This window comes from Peromyscus eremicus, chromosome 5 (genome assembly GCF_949786415.1).
Source record: "Peromyscus eremicus chromosome 5, PerEre_H2_v1, whole genome shotgun sequence".
Taxonomy (NCBI): Eukaryota; Metazoa; Chordata; class Mammalia; order Rodentia; family Cricetidae; genus Peromyscus; species Peromyscus eremicus.
This window is the reverse complement of record NC_081420.1, coordinates 80,012,642-80,027,403: the sequence shown is the minus strand read 5'-3', so window position 1 is coordinate 80,027,403 and position 14,762 is coordinate 80,012,642. Positions and strand designations below refer to the sequence as shown.

Genomic DNA, 14,762 nt, shown 5'->3' with positions numbered 1-14,762 from the left:
TCTATGGCAGAAAAACAATGTTTGGGAAGCTTCTAGACTTGTGGAGGCCAGATTTGTTCCCAGATCATATTGTCTTTTGGCATTGTCTGTGTGACCAACTTCCAGAGAGTTATTTAAAGAAAGTTCTCAAGCACAGAGATGAACCAGGAAAGAAGCGATTTGGCAACTTTGGAACTCAGGAATTCTAAACAAAAATGAGAATAGAACATTGAGTTCTTAAGTCTTCTCATGCAACATTTCTGATACATAAAAAAAAAACAAAACAAAACTGTCTTTTCCCATCCTCTTGTATAGGCGCGCACAGGGGGCCATTCTGCCCTGCACGGATGTACCCCAATTTCTCTCTTTCAGGAAAATTTGGTCAGAACTTTGCATACACAATTTCTTCTGGAAAATACATACATTAATCCCGGGGTTGCAGACATCTGTAAGTAGTTGAAAATCAAACAGTTCATGCCACTTACTCTGCTGAAGTGACACCCCATTTAAATGTTTCCTAAATGTTTTCCAGATTTGCAAATCCCCTTTGATGTTTTAAATTTAATGAACAAGTGCTGAAATGATTTTGCTGTAGAAAAGAGGCCTTTCAACAAATAGGTGAAGTGTCTCTGTTGCTCAGATCACCCGGGACAGGATTTTGAGGTGGTCAAACAGAATCTACCTGCCTGAGGGTCACATGCTTCCCACACATGCCCCTGGAGTCTCCCCTTGAGAGATCCCAGTGCCCTGATCACCAGTGTTTTTTGTGATCTCAGCCCCTTCCAGGACAGATATGAGTCTCAGTTCCACTAACAGGTGTTCAGAATTCTCCAATGACTTTTAACCAACCTATCAACACAGTCTTACCTGTGAAGAAGGATAAAAAGGTTCTGGTAATATTCAGGGATGTCTCTGGATGAGGTTCACAAGTGTTTTTATTTAAGTGTGTGTGTGTGTGTGTGTGTGTGTGTGTGTGTGTGTGTGTGTGTTCACTCTCACGGGTGTGGTACATATATGTGTGCATACCTGTGGAGGCCAAAGCTCAACCTCAGGTGTTATAATTCAGGAGCCATTCACACTCACTTTGTGGTTTATTGGTTTTTGGTTTTTTGAGACAGAGTTTCTCTGTGTAGCTCTGGCTACCCTGGAACTCATTTGTAGACCAGGCTGGCCTTGAACTCTCAGAGATCTACCTGTCTCTGCCTCCCTGAGTGTTGGGACTAAAGGTGTGCACCACCCCCGCCTGGCCCACTTCATGTTTTTGAGGCAGGGTCTCCCACTGGGACTCAGTGCTCAATGATTAGGCTATGACGGCCAGCCAGGAGTTCCCAGGAATCCTCTTGTCCCTTCTTCCCAGTGCTGGTTACAAACTCATGCCACCATGCAGATTCTAGGGACCAACTTCAGGCACTTTTCCGATTGAATTATCTCCTCAACCTTGCATGGAATCTTGACAACTGAGAGCAGAGGGCCTGCGTTAACAGAACAAGCCTTTCTCTTAATTTAGAGAGCTATTTCCCCAATGTTTCTTAGTGGGACCCTGGACAGAGGTGGTTGCTAGGTGGACCTACATAGCAACAGGCTTCCTTCATGGATCTTTGAAGAATGGATCTTCCTGGACAAATAGATCCTCCCTACCTTCAAGCAAGCAAGCAAGCTCATTCTACTGAATGGCCTCAGAGCATTGTACTCACTGCTCAGCAAAGACAGTGGTTATTGAGTTCCCCACGTCAACCAAAACCCTGGAAGAGTGTGCCACACATCTGTCACCATCCAGCACCCCAGGCACTGCCTGTGGTTTTGTAGTCCTGCCTGTACTCAGACCTGCAATGTCAGGCTCTGGAACAGTAGCATGCCCCACATGTGACTGGTGACTCTCATAGACCTTAATCATGACAAGAAGACACTTGCTGCATGTAGGCTCTTCAGGCTTTGCCTGTTGTCCTCTGCCAAGAGCCTTGCTCTTGGCTGTCTTCCTTGTGAAGCCTTCTCTTGTGACTGTCCCTGGAGATGTCATTCAGCTGTTTCCTTCTAACTGTGAATTTTCTCCACACATCTGCAATACCACATGGGATCCATTGTTTGTCCTGACATTGGGACTGTTTCTGCTTTCTCTTCTTCCTAGTGAGGGAGGAGATGGACACTTCACCATTTCTCGAAATGGAGTTTTCCTTAGTTCTTTATACATTCTAGATACTAACCCTCTGTAAAATGTGTACATAGCAAAGTTTTTCTCCCATTCCATCAGTAGTCATAATGTAATTTTATATAGCCATAAAGAACAAAATTGTGTCATTTATAGAGAAATAGATAAAACTAGAGATTATCATATTAAAGAAACAAAATCAGACTCAGAAAGACACATACTGTATTATATCTCATTTGTGGATACTAGATTTTATATAGATGCATAAAATCACATATGTAAATGACAGGAAAGTAGAAGCAATAGTGTCTTGGGAAACCAAGGACGCTAAGGGAGACCATGGGGAGAAGGAGGAAACAAGACATGGAAAATGGTGGGGCAGTCATGGTCAAAGTATATCATATGCATGCATAAAATACCCCACGAAACCTAGTACCCCTATACACTGAACATATACTAACAAAAAAGGAAGTTAGAATCACTCCCCACTAGAGTTGTCCCTTTTATTTCCCAACTGTCAACATCACACATTGCACTGCCTTTTCCTCATTTGTTTTGTTATTAGTCACAAAACCTGAGTAGTTTTGGAGGAACAGGACAGTGGGGCTTAAATATGAGGAACATTCAGCGGTAGTGTCCGTGAAGATCTGTGAAACTCATTATGTTGTACGCTAGCTGAATCAACTTTCAAAAGTATTGAATAACTTATGCCTCTCAAATGGGGCACATCTACCACCTAGTTCACATACTGGATGGGGGTTCTTCGTGAAGGGCTGAGGACTCCCGGGCACTCCGTGTCCATTCTTGTATGTCTGTTGTTGTCTCTGTTCAGCTCATGTTCTGGCCATGGTGAGACTCTACGGGTGTAGCTTCTGAGAACCCTAGGAGAAACAATCTTACAGCAAACTCTGTCCCTCTGGGCTCTCTTACAGTCTTTCTGCACCCTCTTCCAGAATATTCCCCAAGCCTTAGGTGTGGGAGTTGTTTTGTAGATGGATCATTTGCAGCTGGGCTCCACAAGGCTGCATCTTGATTGGTTATGGTTTTCTGTGACAGTCTCTGTCTACACAAAGAACTACAGGCAACTAAGCAATGCTGAGAAGTGGAGAAATAGTCTCCCTCACAGAAGAACATCTAATACCAAATGGTTGTCCTGGAAACATACATACAGTCTGAACAGGTTGTACTTACATACTTGTGTGCATATATGTATGGAATAGTAATTAATGAAAAAAGAAGCCACGAATTTGACAAAGAGTGAAGAGAGATGTATGGGATTTGGAGGGAGGGAAGGGAAGGGAGAAATGATGTGATTATATCAAAATCTCAAAAACAAAAGAAATAATTTTGAAAATTGCATTTAAAATGTCATCTTCAATATTTTGCACAGTTGTCATGGTGACTATTTTGACAGACACAGGTCATTCTCCCTGGTGTAGCTGAGGGACAACCACTGGATGATCTGTTACCCTCTGTGCTCCTGAAGGATGGTGTGCCTGTCACCTCTGCTTTCTGTTGTGGTCTGGGTTGTTCTGCTCCTGCTGGACTTCCCAGCAGAGTTAGTGTACCTGTGTGCCTTGAGTCAGAAAGTTGGGTAACGAAATGCAGAAAGAAGTAGACGATCCTGCAATCTCTACATCAGAAATGAAGTAAGTAGACAATCTGGCCATCTCCACAGGAGGAATCCTGGGCATGCACATTGTGGTTAGCATCTGAGTCTTCGGAAGTGAAGTGTGGGCAGTGGGGACGATGCTCGGCCTCCAGCTACAGGTTGCTTCCTGCCCTTCCGTCTCAACCTCAAGATCCTCCTCATTGTTCTACAGCATGCTTCTAAACATTTTTTTTTTGAGGTTCTTAAGGAATTTACCTTTCAAAAGACAATTTTGAATAAGGTCAAAGGGATAGCTGCTGTCCCCACTTAGAATGTACAAATTAAAAATTTTATTTCCCAAGGGCTGGCTTTAATTATTTGTCATATGGAAGACTTGGGATCCTGACTTGGGAATCAGGATATTACGTCGTCTTTCTAGAAGGCTGTTTTGAACCTTCACACACTGATCCAATTAATTGCTCCTTCCCACTTCTTGCTGCCTTTGTGAGCCATTAGTCCCTCTTTTGAACTCCGCTTCCTGCTCACCACTCAACCTTCACAATCCCACACAGATACTCTTTCTCTGCCCTCCCCTTTATCTTAGTCTCTGTTTTGGTTTAGCTGTCTTTCCAACCCTCTGAAAAGACACTTGACTTGCACATAAGGGTGTCACCTGTGAACTGTACTTCTCAGCAGGGCAAGGAGGGGAGGGCATGACACAGGACTTGTCGTTCACTGAAGCCCTAGTATGAACGTTTCTCTGGCCATGATTAGCTCACTTGCCAAGTACAATCAGGGCTGTCACCTTGGCACAGTTCAGAGTGGCTCATAGCTGAGCCTACCTACCCTTCTGCATCGACTGAGACACGCTCAGCCCTGTTGATCTCTTCTACAACCCTACAAGACTGCAACAGGAAAACTGCAATTTTCACACCGCAGGCTCACTGTCAAGGCTTGGGCCTTGACAGTACAAGAGCTGGGACAAGGCTGCTGGGTGCCACAGAGAAGGAGGTATCTGTAGAGCTTTCCGTCACTATAAGGTTCCTCATGCCAGCCAGGATGGAGGGAAGAGACAGCAAGCTATTCTCTTCAGGTCTCCTCCAGTGACCTACTTCCTCTAATTTATTCCATCCTCCCTCTCTCTAGTTCATTCAATTATGAACCCATCAGGAGATTAAGACACTGATGAGGCCAGCACCCTCATGATGCAGCCACAGCCTCAAAGCCTAGGGTCCCCACAGTTTCCTGAAGACCAAACCTTCAGTGAAATGAGTCTGTAGGGGATACTTTGTATCAGAACTTGAACGAGCAGAGAATGGTGAAGAAAAAGGCATTGTTTGTGGGTTGTGTATTAATATATGATTTTCAGGGAGTTAATGCACGTCCTCAAAATATACCTGAGCACCCGGGGAAACTGAACAAGACTGAGAGACAAAGGAAGACAGATGCTGCAAAAGACAGATGCTCTGCTTCCTCTGCCTTCTCCTGCTCTCTCTCGTCCTCCACTTTCCTACGAGCGCAAGGATTACAAGCCTGTGCTACCACACTTGGGCAAATTACATTTTATTTCTCTTTTTTTCTCTTCTCCAAATAGCCTCCTTTGATTTTCTTTTACATCAGTATATGTTCACTATATAAAATGGGTCTCATTTTTGCATGCTCATATGTGTATGCTATGGACTTTGATCATATCCACCACCATTCTCGTTTGTGCCCCCCCCCCCCCCCCCCGAACACCTACTCTTCCCAAATAGCTACATTTCTAGTTTTTTAAAATCTGGACTTTGCCTAGGAGGGAAAACATGGCCAGACTTGTTTTTCTGACTCTGTCATATCTTAATAGGATAATATCCAATTTCATCCTTTTTCTTATAAATGGTATTGTTTCGTTCTTTGTGGCTACATAAAACTATTGTGTAAACATACCCCATTTTCTTTTGCCATTCACTTGTTTGTGGACATCCTCAAGAAGTTGTTTGGAGACTGACTTCATGGTCTTTCTTCTTCTTTTTCCTATCCCTGGTCTACTGATCTTGCACTCAGGATGCCTTCTGTGGGCTCCTCCAGCCTCCCCCTGCATGTGCTTTACAGTGTGGAGCCATAGCCTGCTGTGGCTTTGGTGAATCCCCAGCCCCCAGATACCTGCATGTACGTGTGTGTTCCTCTGTGGTCACATCGATTCGGATGTGCTGGTGCACATGTGTTGCATACGTATGAGGAGGCCAGAAGTCACTCTCAGGTGGTGTTCTTCTTCAGGTGCTGTCCACAAAGGTTGCTGGGAGGAGAGTGAATGGGGTGCTTGGAGTCAGACAGGACAGACAAAAGTTGCTAGACTGTACTCTAGCTCGTACTCAGCACCTGCTCTTGGGTGGTGAGCTCCACTCCAGGTACGCAATCCTGAGGAAGCGGAGTTCAGGTGAAGTTCAGAACGAGCACAACTAGAAAGAAAAACCTGTAGGGTTCCAGTTTTGCTCTTTGCTTTGTGTCCTTTTATGTTTGTCATCACATGATGTGATGTGCTGGAAGTAAGGGTTGGCTTAGGGCCCCGGATATAGAAATAGTTTTCTTCCCTAGAGTTAGCCACCTAGCTGGCCAGTCCTTTTTGTTTATTTTTGTTTTGTTTTGTTTTGTTTTGGTGTGTGTGTGTGTGTGTGTGTGTGTGTGTGTGTGTGTGTGTGTATGTGTGTGTGTTGCATGCAGCGGAGTGTGCAGAGATGCACACCCATGCATGCATATGCAGAAGCCAGACGAGGCTGTTGAGTGTCTTCTATAATCCTGTGACTTATTCCCTTGAGAGGAGTCTCTCACTAAATAAGAACCTGCTGTTTCCTTTAAGTTTTCTTTAAGTAAGGCCAGAAAGCTCCCAGGATCTTTATGTCGCTATCTCCTAATGTTGGGGTTAGAGGCACAAGAGGCTTTTTGTATGGGTACTAGGGATTCAAATTCATGCTCTCATCCATGAAGCTGTCTCCCCAGTCCCTGAGCTGGTTCCATTCTCAAAAATCTTGTTGGCTTTCACTTTCCAGTTCTGTCCCCGTTTGTCACCTCCCCAAGTCTACTGTGTTCTGTGGATGAAGCCACTGGCATGCTACAGAAGATGCCCACGAAGTCATAGCAGCAGGAGTAGCAAGCCAGGTGAGTCTTTGGTTTAGAAAGCCAATACTTCTGGGACATCAGCAAACAGAGCAGCCCAAGAGGTGGAGGTAGCAAGATCACAGGTTAGAGATCTGCTTGGGCCACATAGCAGGATCCTGTCTCTGAAGGAAAAAGAAAAAGTAACAGAAAATCAAGAAAGCAGGCAGATCTTATTGGAAGATAAGGTAGGGCTATGGGAAGAGAGGGCAAGGCTTTCCAGAGTCTGGAGGGCCACTGAACACCTTGTACTTTGTGTTTGATACGCCACATTCTAAGACCACGGGCTTTCAGGTTTTTTTTTTTTATTAGACATTGAAGAAGCAGTATAAAGATTCAAATATTTATGTGAGTTTTAAAGTATTGTATGAGAATTAGGATAATTATGAAATGCCTTCTTACAATGATCTCCAAAGACTAAGACTGTTGAAAAGATAAGTTGATTCTTTTTCTAACTCACTGCAGTTCAGTCTTCACTGTATCCACGACGTCTTTGTTATCCTCTTTCTTTGGAATATAATGAAAAATGTTGTCTCTGGTCCTTTTATGTGTAGAAAAATGAATTGTTTTGCATAATTATAGCTTAAAAATCTCACTGCAGCTGATTTCTTAACACACGCAGTCCAATTGGTGCTGTGTGAACTTACCATCTGAAACTGATCCTCAGCCAGTTTGAATCTGGGTTCAAAGCTATGTTGTTGAACAAACTTTTCTACATAGATGCAGATGCATGTTTTCTGACATTCAGTCTGGCTCCCAGCCACCTGTGATCACTGAGCCCTTGAAATATGGCTAGATTGATTGAAATTCAACTCTAATTTCCATCTAATTTAAACCATTTTAAATGTTATTATTATTATTATTATTATTATTATTATTATTATTATTGCCTTTTCAAGGGTCCAAATCAGGCCACTTCATGCAAGGCAGTCATTGTCTCAGTGAACTACTTGCCACTACAGTTAATTTAATCTTAAGTGACCACAGGACGTTATTGATCACAATATTGGACATTGCAGGTTTGGATATTGAACACTGGTGTGGGCTGATGTAAAAAGAGCTACCTCCAAAGGATCTGGAAAGACCTCTGTTCCATAATTATAGCCTTATTATCTAACCCACAGGTCTTGGGACAGCTTAGAGCCACAAAGCTGTAAGGGCAAGTGTCACTGATACATAAACTCCTTCTTATGAGGCTGGCTGAGATGGCTTACTAATAAAACGCTTGCATGTAAGCCTCCAGACTTGAGTCAATTCCCAGAGCCTGTGTAAAAAGCTGACTGTGATGTCTCATGCTTGTGATCCCTACTCTGGGGAGGTAAAGACAGGCGGAGCCTCAGAGCTTAACACACACACACACACACACACACACACACACACACACACACACACACAGGCAAACACACACACACACACCAACACATACATGCTGCAATACCCCCACACATGCTCCCATAATTTCTACTGAGTTTGGCAGTCAGTGACAGGAAAGTATTGGGGAGCATGACATTCCAAAGTTATCTAAAAAAAAAAAAAAATCAGCTTCCTTCCTTGAGTGGCTTTTGATTGCAAGAGGAAGTCCCGCCTATCTATGTCATTGGCTGGCTCTCATCTGCTATGACTCAGGTGAGAATGAGAAACTGTGATTCTTCAGCATATTAATCCTGCTTAGCTCTACAGCCAAGGGCACATTAGTGAGAATCATTTCGGATGATCTGTTCACAACGGAGGTTTAGAAAAAAATTGACCATTCATGAAAAGAGGACTCAGGTTGAAGAGCTGACATCTTAATAATATCTTTATTAGTTGAGTACAGCACATTTTATTGACCATGCTAAAAAAAAATCTATAACATGCGTACCATCATACTTTCCATGTACACTGGTGTAATGAAATAACTCTCAAGCTCTCCCAAGCTCTTTTCCAGTATGCATGTTATAGAAACACAAACCGATGGTGTTGTAATGGGGACCCACTCCTTCTCAGCCAATAGCAGTATCTCCCATCCATCTACCACAGCACCTAAATCTCAAGATATTAGAGGAAGGGGACAACTGCTTGGAAAAGTGTCCAGGGTGCATCACTTTTCTCCTATAACATGTTGCTACTTTCAGGAAGGAAAAGAAAATAATAGAATTATTTACAACAATAGAGAAACTGAAGGGTCCCACTCACCAGGGTCTCAAAGCTCTAGACGTGCCTGCCACAAGCCCCTCTGGTAGCACTGTGCCTGAGGTCTCAGATTCAGCAGTTCCTCTACCTTTGGATGATGCCCTAGGTTTACCTTGGTTACAGAACTGACCGAGCAGAGCAGTGCTCTTGGTATTTTAAACGACATTCCCGGGTTTGGGGAGTGATTGTTACAGCTCATTGAGAAAAGGTATGCCACAGGATTCAAGTGATGCCTATGTTACGAAATTGATTCTAGGCGGCAGGAACAGCTTCTATTTAACTGAGTGTGTTAGGAACACCCACTTCACTGGGTCTTCACTTGTATCTGAATTTCACTGCATTTTGTCTTTGCTCTGTGGGACCAGTGAGCATCTGTTCTGACTTTTCTCCCTTCTCAACTATTGTTCAGTTCATTAATATCTATGTACTGGGCATCATATGAGCAGTACCATTGGGTCCAGTCATCGGTCACCAGAACGCTGCCACCACCTCCTAACTGCTTTGTACTTTCCCCAGCTCAACCTAACGGTGCAATCAGATTCATCTTTCCAATGTTCTATCCTGCCATGACAGTGTTTCTCACAGACCTTCAGTGGCTCCCTACCACCCACAGAATGTCCAGGCTGCTTCTCTATCTCCTGTCTCTCCTGTCCTCCTGACACCATCCCCATGGCTGTCCTCTGAGCTTTGCTGAGCCTCTCCGTTCCATTCCACATGCTTGCTTCCCTTCCCTTATCTGGTAGGCTCGTATTCTGCCTCGCCTTCACAGTAGCACTCTTCATAAAGCTCTCCCAGACTCTCTAGTCCCAAATGACTGTTTCCCATCAAGTTCCTGTAACACATAATATTGAATGTGTTGGATGTATTTGAATGGAAGCATTGATATTTGGTCAAGACCCAATACAACTATAGTGTTTCTTAAATCAACACTCCCTCATTTTGTCCAGAACCAAAGCTCACATCAGCCTCTGGATTTCCGGGCCATGTTAGGGAGATGCTGTTTACCGGCTGGGATTGACCACTGTATGAAGAGAGTATGCCTCCTTCATCATCATTACTTGCAAGGTAATGGTCCCTTGGCAAGCTGCTGCATGAACTTTACCACGCACAGAATACAACTCGACCCAGATCTGAAGGGGGGAGATTTGGGTAGGGCAGGAGCCTGTGACTGGTGAGGTCAGGCTTTCCAGCCCTCATCAGAATGAGAAAGGGAAACTAGGTGGGGCGATGGGATCCCACAGATGCAGAGGAGCAGGCTCCTACAGAGGAGCTTTGCGGCCAGTTTTTCTGAAACAAGTTTCCTCCTTAATGGAAAACATTTCTGTTCCATCTCGGGACTTTGGGATCACGTCTTGGGCCTTTAACGAGAGCATACCTGATTTGTTCATTTTCTCTTCCTAGTTAACTAAGAGGTAAAAATCCATCTCAAAATGGTTAGGACTCAAGAACCAGATGTGGCAGTACATGCATGTCATCTCAATGTGTGGGCTTGAGGCCAGCCTGTGCTGCATAACAAAAGTCTAACATGGAGTCCACAGTGTGTGTGTGTATGTGTGATTTGCTTCATTCATTTTATTCCGCTATAAGGACCAAAATTATTTCATGTGCAAAAAGGATGTAACTGGAGGTAATTATATTGAATAAATTAAGACACTCATAAAAGCAAATATCTCATTATCTCATTTGTAATACATAAATCAAATATTTATATTTATGTACCTGAATTTATGCATGTATGTGTTGCAGTTGTCGATGGTCTTGGTAAGACTTTGATAAGGTTTTGATCAAATATTCTGAGTGCCTGGCCAGATCTCCTCCTCAGTTGCCTGAGACCTGGTAAAAATGCACCATCGGCCCAGCTGTGTCCAGAGCCTGATTTCACCTCACACCAATTGAAAAGGCCTCTGGTAGGTGAATTTGAATAGAAAAACAAATGCTAGAAATGTGGATTTGCTTTTATCAACAACAGGGAGAGAGGGGTTCAAGAAATTAACTTACTAAGAAAGTTATGGGTTCTGTTTCTCAAAGTGCCACCATGAGTTGCCTCAGAATCATTTATTTCCACAATGATTTCATTTTGAATGAACTTGCCTCACATTAGACAAACTTCGCTCCCATCCACAGTGTGAAGATCCTGTTCATCTGTTAGCCACATTTGAAGCATCTTCCTCCCTGATCTCCTTGACATCAGCTTCCTAACACCGTAACAAACCTGAGTTAATCCACTTAAACAGGAAAAATGTGGGGTATTGGAGAGTGGGAATTTCAAAGAGCTCGGTATCGATTGGGTGAGAAAGGCTTTGTATTTATTTTTTATTTTTGGCTCACAGTGTTGGGTCAGTTCACAACAACGGCTTCATACTGTTGCTTTTGGGTCTACAGTGAGGCTGCATATCACTACAGAGAGGCACTCATCTGTACTCACAAGCCAAAGAGAGGAAGAGCCTGGCATACCACAGTCCCTTAAGAGGCTTCACTCCGAATGACCCAAGGACTTCTCACTAGGCTCCACCTCTTAAAGGTCCCAACCTCCCCAATAGCAGCAAGCTGGGAGAGAAGCCTTCCAGGGACTTTCAGCTCCAATCTAGAGAAGCCTGTGAGCCTCTGCTTGTAGTAAACTTTCGTACCGAACTTTCTTATGTCTTTGACATTTTGCCTGAAGGGGATTTTTTTTTTAAATGGAAGATTTTTAGTGAGGAAACCATGTATTTATCATTGAATTTCTTTAGTGCAATAAACTAAGCTCTCTTTATTTTTTTAAAAAAAAGAAAAAAAGTAAGGTTTGGGGCACTTCAAACCTTATCAACTACATTTGATCCCAGACATTATCTAGGCTTATCTTGAATAGAAAAATGCTAGCAGCTCAAGTACTTCGAGGCTCTGGAGCATTCTCGCTCATCGGGAGGCTGATTAAGCTTATTATTTGGTGTCCAAAAGGCTTCCAGGCTTATTGACCAGCCCTACATGTGGAAACAGTGAGTGGAGAAGCGCACATCTACCTTCAAAGCCCTGAGGGACCCAGGTCAGCAGACCAGGCGTGGCCCTCTCATCCTGCAGCACAAGCTGGGGTTCTGGCTTTTTCTGCCAAGAGTCTGCAGCTTGGGAAGGCTTTTCTACTATCCCCAGAGAGCAGTGAGTCCCAGCCCTGCATTTACAGAAGCCCAGCCATGTTTTCACACCTGGTTATGTGTCCATATTTCCTTGTGTCCAAGCAAGAAGTGAGTTTTATACACGTCTTTTCACTCAAATACTTCACCTCCCTGGAGAACCATCCTGCAGGCTGGTTCTAGAGTTGCTGGACCTCGAAGCTCGGATTTATTCAGTACCGTCAAGGGTCCTGACGCTTGCCAAGAAAAACAGTGTGGCAGCTGGGTCTTTGGGAGTGTGAAACAGCTACAGACCACTCTGAAACCAAGGCTTAGGAGGGGCAGAGGGCTTTGGGCCTTGTTGCTGTTTTCACAGGGTGGAGACTCAATTCCTCTCTGCTCCTCCTACGCAGGCTGTCTTCTTTTTCTTTAAGCCACAATTCCCTCCAATCTTTGTAGTCCCCAAGCACTATGATTTTCCTAATGACAAAAACTCTGTAGTAACCAGTAAAAGAAATGTGGACACGTCTATGGAAAGATACTCTGCTGTGTTCATTAGTTTATTTACAACTGGGTATTTCTCATAGGAAACATAATCAGCTCAGGGTGGTATGAAAGGCTTTTCATTTTTAAAAAGGGAAGCTGAATGTGAGGCTCATTGGAAGAGCACTTGCTTGGCATGTCTGAGGCTCTGGGTTTGATTCCTGGCACTGACATAGAAGCAAAACCTAATCATAAATGGCAGTGTCCTGGATGATCTGCCTGGGGGGTGCTAAGGAGCAGAGAATGCATCAGATGGGGCTGGTGTACTAATAAAGGCTGTCTCTGCCTCCCTCTGCCTCCCTCATATCCGATGAGTCGGAACTTGTTTTCTTTACTCTGTTCTGAAGGGCACGTTTTCTTATTTCTTCTGTGAATTCAGTATCTTTTACCCCAAGGGAAGGTAGGAGCTGACATGCGGACTGTTAGTAGCCAAGATCAACAGTCCACCATGAAGCCCAAGCGTTCTACAGTAATGGCTGCCTCCCTGGCCGCTTCCTGGGAGGTTTGAGCAGGGAGGGTGGGAACTGTGAGTGCAAGCCACCAGGGAGTTCTGACTTGAGCTTCTGCCAATGTTTCTTTTGTATCAAATGATTATAATTCAGGGGTTTTCAGCCAACTACAGTCACTAAATTATTCCATTGTTGAGCCTCACGCGCACACTGCACGGTTTTCTGTGCCTGTCTCCCAGCTCGGTTTCACAGCCACTGCCCTTCGGGCTCCTCAGGACCCTTCACTTTCATTGTGGAGGACTTGTACTGCCGTGAATTCCTTACATGCTCTGTGCTCTTGTCGGAGAGACATTGGTGCTGTTATGACTATCCAAACAGGGGATGCCAAAGAATTGAAATTTCTCCAGGAATCCCGTGCTGGGGGAAAGGAAAGGCTGAACCTAGTGTCAGGTAGAAGGGGAGCTTATGGCCCGGGAAGATGGTTAACACAGTTCAGACCACATACTAGGCTGCCTTCTAGGGAAGAGGGGTGCCCAGACAATGACGCATCAGTGATGGGTGGGGCCACACCTTGACCAGGACTGCTTGGTAGTGCAACCTCTTGCCCCCTTTGAAACCCAAACCTCTTGTGAGCACATTGAAGACAGATACGGAGGTCAGGAGGCTTCTTTATTTGCTCCTCATCCCAGTGTGGTCACATTGACTAGATCTGCTTTCCCTGTTTTTCGCTATTATTTGTCTCTTTAATTGTGTATTGGAGATGGACTGCTGACTGAGCCTGGCTCTTTGGGGCCTCCAGGTCCCCGGTTCTGACCTCTGCAACTCTAGTAACGAATTTCTCAGTGCAGCCAAGCACTCTCCCACACTCCCAGAGGTTTCAACAGCACACAGGTTTTTTTTTTGTTTTTTGTTTTTTTTTAGGTCACTGTGTCTCTATCAAATATATGTTCCTTAATAAGCTGGAGAATTCCAAAGTCAGGGAAATTTAGGAACTGAAGTCTCACCTGCAGCTACAAGACCAGTTCTCTCAGCATGGTAATTATCCAGCCAGCGCTGACAGAGGTGGAAAGAGACAGGATGGAGACCTGAGCTTGTGTCTCCCACTTAAGGGAATTGCCCATGAAGGCTGGGCCAGGCGGATGGCAGCTTGGCCCCCTCCTGTCAAGAAATCCCAAGAAAGGAAGGGCAGAGAGGTTTCTGTTACTCTCTTCCATCCCCCACACAGCTAGGTCACTGTTGGTCTCCATTCAAGCTCCCTGCGGTACTTTCTCCACAGCCTGGGGTCATAGAACTTTCTGGTTTGTGCGCACCACCTTTCTGTCAGCGCTCATTTTGTGGAATTGTGGAATGGTCTGAGAAGCCATTGTCTGTTCTTACCTCCTTTGGCTTACCCTTCTGCAGAGACTTTTCTCTGAGGAGCGTGAGGCACAGGCCACAGTTAGGAGACCTAGTCTGAAGTGCAGTGATAGCTGACTGGCTGGGGAAGTTGCTGTGAGCCAAGTTGAAACCCAACAGGGAGAAAGCTGACTGGGTGGAGACAAGGGCAATGTTAAGACTTGCTAGTGAGAGAGGGTCCTACAAGGAAGTCAAGGGGCTCTAGAAGGTCAAGGCACAGGCGGGGGGGGGGGGGGGGACAGAAAGCTTAGGGAAAGCCACTGAAAAGG

At 44.6% G+C, this 14,762-nt stretch overlaps 1 long non-coding RNA gene across 1 annotated transcript; it reads left to right on the top strand.

Annotated features, from left to right (window-relative positions):
- The first annotated feature begins 278 nt into the window (after window positions 1–278).
- On the top strand, window positions 279–10,639 carry LOC131910582 (uncharacterized). The gene is made up of 4 exons (XR_009379170.1): window positions 279–427; window positions 6,743–6,851; window positions 9,968–10,085; window positions 10,422–10,639. It is a non-coding gene; the product is annotated as an uncharacterized LOC131910582 (long non-coding RNA).
- The last annotated feature ends 4,123 nt before the right edge of the window (window positions 10,640–14,762 follow it).